This window comes from Wyeomyia smithii, chromosome 2 (assembly GCF_029784165.1).
Source record: "Wyeomyia smithii strain HCP4-BCI-WySm-NY-G18 chromosome 2, ASM2978416v1, whole genome shotgun sequence".
Classification (NCBI taxonomy): Eukaryota; Metazoa; Arthropoda; class Insecta; order Diptera; family Culicidae; genus Wyeomyia; species Wyeomyia smithii.
In genome coordinates this window covers 40,991,798-40,997,398 of record NC_073695.1, presented here as the reverse complement: position 1 = coordinate 40,997,398, position 5,601 = coordinate 40,991,798, and the positions used below count along the sequence as shown (strand labels likewise).

Genomic DNA, 5,601 nt, shown 5'->3' with positions numbered 1-5,601 from the left:
CTGTTGGCGTGAGTAATCCGAAAAATCCGACCTCGCAACCGGGTGTTTAACGTCTTGATACTTTGTCGTCTGAATCCAGGGGACGATAAACGTAAACATTTTGCCTACCAATCATCAATTCATCACGGCGTCAATATTGCATTTCAAATGCTTACCAAACCTATCGTATTCATTGAAAGTGCACGTTGTACTAAAAACAAATGTTGAGTTCTTGTTTTTTCCAACTAAAACGATATTTATTCGAGAATAAGTTTACCGACAATTTAGGACGTTTACTCTATGTCACTAGTTTTAGGGCAAACCATCCAAAAATTGGGCACCAGAAACGCTGGTACCAGAATCAATGAGTGGTAGATGAAAAATGTATGGAGTTTGACAGCCACAAGAGCCCCCTTTCTGAGTCATCATATAGTTCCTCATTTCTGACATTATTGGCATTCATGAAATTTGTGACATTTTTGACATTTTCGACATATTTGACACTTTTGACATTTTTGACATTTTTAACACTTTTGACACTTTTGAAATTTTTGACACTTTTGACATTTATGTCACTTTTGAAATTTTTGACATTTTCGACATTTTGACATTTTTGACATTTTCGACATTTTGACATTTTTGACATTTTTGACATTTTTGACATTTTTGACATTTTGTTTTGTTTTTTTTTTTGAAATTGACATTTTTAAAATTTGTTCTGAAAAATCAGTCCACGTTACACTTTAGCACGAAGAGTTTTCTAGATCCGTTTTTTTTCCGTTGTATTGCTGTGTCGCAGTTCTGATCAACATCATTCATGTGGGCAAACGGTTGGCCGGAGGAACCAAAAGAAAAATTGAAAACTGCATATAATACACCTTGTTGATACAATATTCAGAAATACTTCTCCAGTACAAACTACGAACAATAGCTCTTGTGTACTAGCAAACCATTTATCAGAGAAATCGCTGCCAGGTATTAAATCAGCAGAACCATCAGCAAATTTAGGTCACTCGGCCAAGGTAATATATCGGTTACACCACTGGTCTTGGCGTATTTTTTTTTTGCGCACAACCTCGCGTGCTTCCAACTTTTGTCTTCCCTCTACTCCACTCATTGAACCGGTCCGACAAACACGGGCAAACTTTCCTGTTTATGCCGGAGGTTTAAGCACGTAGTTTAAGGGAAGGCTTACGCTGCCAACGAGGGACAGAAGCAAAAAAAAAACCTGGGAGCTCAGTGCAACTGACGGCAGCAGTTTTCTTTGTGCAAGTTAAACGATGTTTTTATTTTTCTGCTCTGCTACTTACACACGGGGAAATACGGGCAGGGGGTGGCTGATACTGGCGCAGCGGTTGGCTTCAGGGTAGCCTACAGTGGTTTAAGTACCACCAGCTTCTTTTACATGAAAAGCTTTATTTCATAATGCCGCCCGAGTCTGAGTAAGACTGCATCTATTCATGTTCGAGAGTTATTTCCACTGTGGCTACTCAAGGTGAAACGTGGTCTGTAAGTCTCCGGAGGAGAATAATTTAACACAAGATATGAATATAATAATCCATGTCGCTTGTTCACTGTTAGATTCTATTTGCGGCTCACTCTGGTATAATTAAAAAAAAAAATGTTTGTTTAATTTTTGCCTTGTTCCATTTTTCAACTGCGCTTGGGGGCCTTTCCAAGCCTTCAACTACAATACAATGAGGTTCGTTTCGCCAGGACACTAAAAGTCCTACAAAAAATGTCGTTCACATCGTAACTACGCTAAACAAAACAAAAGTAGGTAAGTCCACCGTAGTACATCATCCACCGAGACCTCTGCTTTGCATAAACCTACATGCGAACTTTGCTGCAGGAAAGATTCAACTTTCCAATTGCTTACACTACAACACAACATGACTTGGAAAAAGAAACAACAAACAAAACAGTGCGAATATTTCCATAGCCGAGCCAACTAAAGCAAAGCAGGCTGCGCGTGTGGTGTCAAGGTTTCGCCATTCGCGCTCACTGGCACTGTTCAATTAAAACGGGTCTTACGGTTGGCCGTTTCGGAAGAAGCGTGGTGGAATGGAGCCAGTAAGTGTTTTTTTTTCAGCTCGCTGCTACCAAATGATTCCGGTAGCGCGCCGAGCTGACTCACACTCCGAGTGGGCAATGAGAAAGTGTTGTGAAGGTTAAGAAAAATCTAATTTAAGAAATATGACTACTTTTTTATTCAGTAAGAAACGCACATCCTGGAAATAGTTCGCGATGAGCGTTTTAACAGGTAATGTTTCCAATTAAATTCTACTGCAAATTTATTTTTAGGCATCGTTTTATCAAATTAAAATATTTTTGTACCAAAAATAGCAAATATTCGCTTCGTCTAATACCTGCTTTATGAAACGTGCGGCCTTTAACATTCGGGGCACGATCTTCAAATAATCCAGCCAGTTCATCTGCCTCGCTGACGACATGGACCTTGTTGGAAGAACGTTCCAAACGGTTTCTGAATAGCACACCAAGCTGAAACGTGAAGCAGAAAAGGTTGGACTGGAGGTAAATACGTCGAAGACCAAGTATCGACTAGCGGAGGGAGTTGAGCGCAATAGGGCTCAGTTGAGGTCTGGTAAGCTTCGCCCCCGTACCAATTGCACCATGTACAAGACGTTCATAAGACCGGTAATCCTCTACGGACTCGAGCACAGACAATGGTCGAGGGGACTTGCAAGCACTAGCCATTTTCAAATGACGTGTGCTTTGGACCATCTTTGGCGGAATATGTGGAGATGGTATATGGAGGCGCAGAAAGAACCACGAACTGGCGCAACTCTACGGGGAGCCCAGTATCCAAAAAGTCGCAAGAGCTGTAAAGGTACAATGGGCGGGTCATGTTATAAGAATGCCGTTTCGAAGCCTGCACCGACCGGCTTCGAAACCGGCGCGGAACGAGCTAAGGGGTTGGGCCAAGTGGAGCAGGATTTCGGAAAGATAGGACGCTCAAGAACCTGGAGTCAAGCTGCCATGGACCGAGTGCGTTTGCCTAACACTGTGATGCAGAGAAAATCCTGATTCCAGGCGATAAAAAAAAGCAAACTGTATAACGCACGCTCGCACAACTATCTTGCAGACATCTGCGTTCAACTCACAGTAAGTACACAGTTTTGTGCATTCGATGTGTCTGCGTTTTTGGTTAGTGCCGAACTCAAAATACGTCTCCACATCACTCGGTCTCGGGCTAGTCTTCTCCAATCGCCCCTAACACCTATCAATTGAGCGTCCTCCTCCACACCACACATCCAACGAGTACGGGGTCTACCACTGAGTCACCGACCTCTGTCGGGCTCTCTGCTGAATAATATTTTCGCCGGTCGCTCCTTCGGCATTCGCGCCACGTGGCCAGCCCACTGTAGCCTGCCGTGTTTTATCAGCTTGATGATATCCGCATGATGGTATGCTTGGTACACCTCGTGGTTCATGCGCCTGCGCCACACACCATTCTCCAATTTTCCGCCAAGTATGGAACACAGGATCCTACGCGCGAAGACTCCAAGTGCTCGTCGGTCGGCCTCCTTCATCGACCAACACTCGTGGCCGTAGAGTACCACCGGGAGGATCAGCGTAGCGTAAGTGACAACACATGAGGACAAATTGAGTGCGTGATGCCAAGCGTATTATCAGGTTGTGGTGAACATCACACTACCGCGCATCTGCAACGGATTTATATCACAGTTGCAATTTAACGAAAATCATTTATTCAAGGGCGATTGAAAAAAAAAAATCATCCCTGGTCTTTTCTCAGTTTTCTTTTGGAGTGATTTAAACCATAATATCATCCCGATGCTCATTCTAGTCCCATGTTGTAAGTGACCCCAGCTTACTTTCAAGTAATAGTATTTTCCCAACCTCGCAAGATGCAAAGAGATTTAATTCCGTATGAAATCCAAAAAATCTCATTTCGCGTTGGTTAACGGTGGAACTGGACCGATAGAGTTCTCAGCCAGGCAACAAAGCAACACGTTGCTTTGTACTGCAGTTTGTAAGGAAGACAATCAAATTTTCTCATCTCGGATGGAAGTAGGTAGCAAGAGTGCAGCACTCTCAACCACGCAACAGTATATCACGCTGTTGTGTGTTGTAACCTGCAGTTGCGGCTGGGGTATGACAAAATTCTCTACTGAGTTCGAACTGCTGCAAACTACAACCGCCTTTCTTAAGATGTTTCAACTTTTTGTATGACATAGGTTGTATTTGTTACAATTAGGGGTGTGCGAAACTGGCTTTTCTGGTGTCGAAACGAAACGAAACGAAATTAACCCTTAATTTCGGTTTCGCCAAATTAGTCGAAACGAAATCAAGGTGGATTTCGAGTTCTCGAGACGAAACGAAATTGGTCTCTAAGTTTCGCGAAATTTCGCGAAATTTCGAAAAATAAAATGAATGTTCCTGAAACATAGCATTACAATGATTTGAAACGTTGGAGCGTACGCTAACGAAGTACCCTTCAGCAGCTGATCGCAAGGTGCTTACCTGGTCGACGAAGAGTGACGTAGGTATTCAGATATCGATAAACCGACATTGTCGAGAAAATCAAAAACGCTAAAAACTGAAATCTTGATGCATTCATTTATACAGATTATATTGCAGGTAATAGTAGCGCGATAGATACAAATGATATAAAGGTCAAACTCGAAATGTCTTTGTAAATAATAATTTAATAAACTTCTGAACTGATTCTTTTGGTTTGAATGCAACTATGTTTAAAATAGTAAATTAGTAATCCTTCTTTCATAGCACTTTCATCATTCAAAATCCAAGTTTTGTCCTAGAGCTCGAACTGGAAAACATGAGAGATGGTAGGTAGGTTTTCAACCATTCCTGTGAGTTTTGGTGTCCCTAGCAAAGATGACTTTTCCAAAGGGTTTTTCCCTATGCAAACGTAAAAGCGACGAATCCGATAAGCAATTCCTCGGCGGCCTTCGGATGCATTTCTGCATTCTCTAAAAGCAGCAAAATTTACAGGAATGGTTAAAAAGCTGTGAAACTTTTGGAGGGCAACCAACCATCTTGAGCTTTAGGGCAACTTTTTTTTCGCTTTTGTCGACCAGTGTTATTGAATTTTCTTTAACACCGTTTAGTCAGACTAGACTAAGTGACATCTTTATCAATTCGAGGAAAACGAAATTTAAGTTAACTATTCTGTAAACTTTAAAGTTTTCAATATGTTTGCACATTTTTTAATACAACTTAAAATTACTTTTTAACTGAGCAGTTCCACAAAAAATGTCCCAGTTTCTATATTTTTTGTCATTTTAGATTTGGCTTAAACTTTGCATAAACGTTTCTATAGGCTGAGAAGCTATTTAAAATGCTATTTTGGGAGGATTATTGTGATTATAAAAATTTTCAGAGCCAAAAGTTTTTTGATCAGTGTGACGCCTCTGGAAAAGTATTAGATAGTAATTTTATCTTTCCGATAAAAAAAAAATCAAAAAATTCATTTTTTTAATGTAAAAGAAAAATTAAAATTAATATAAAAAAGCTTATTTTCGAAAATCTTATTTTTTTTTGTATAAAAATTAGAAAAAAAATTACCGAAACGATGAAGATATTAAAAAAAAGTTATATTTTTTCAAAAAAAAAAAA

At 40.4% G+C, this 5,601-nt stretch overlaps 1 protein-coding gene across 1 annotated transcript in view; it reads right to left on the bottom strand.

The window, feature by feature from the left end:
• LOC129723972 (rhodanese domain-containing protein CG4456) overlaps positions 1–5,601 on the bottom strand; it is a 123,260-nt gene that overhangs the window by 38,048 nt on the left and 79,611 nt on the right. The gene's annotated exons all lie outside the window — the stretch shown is intronic.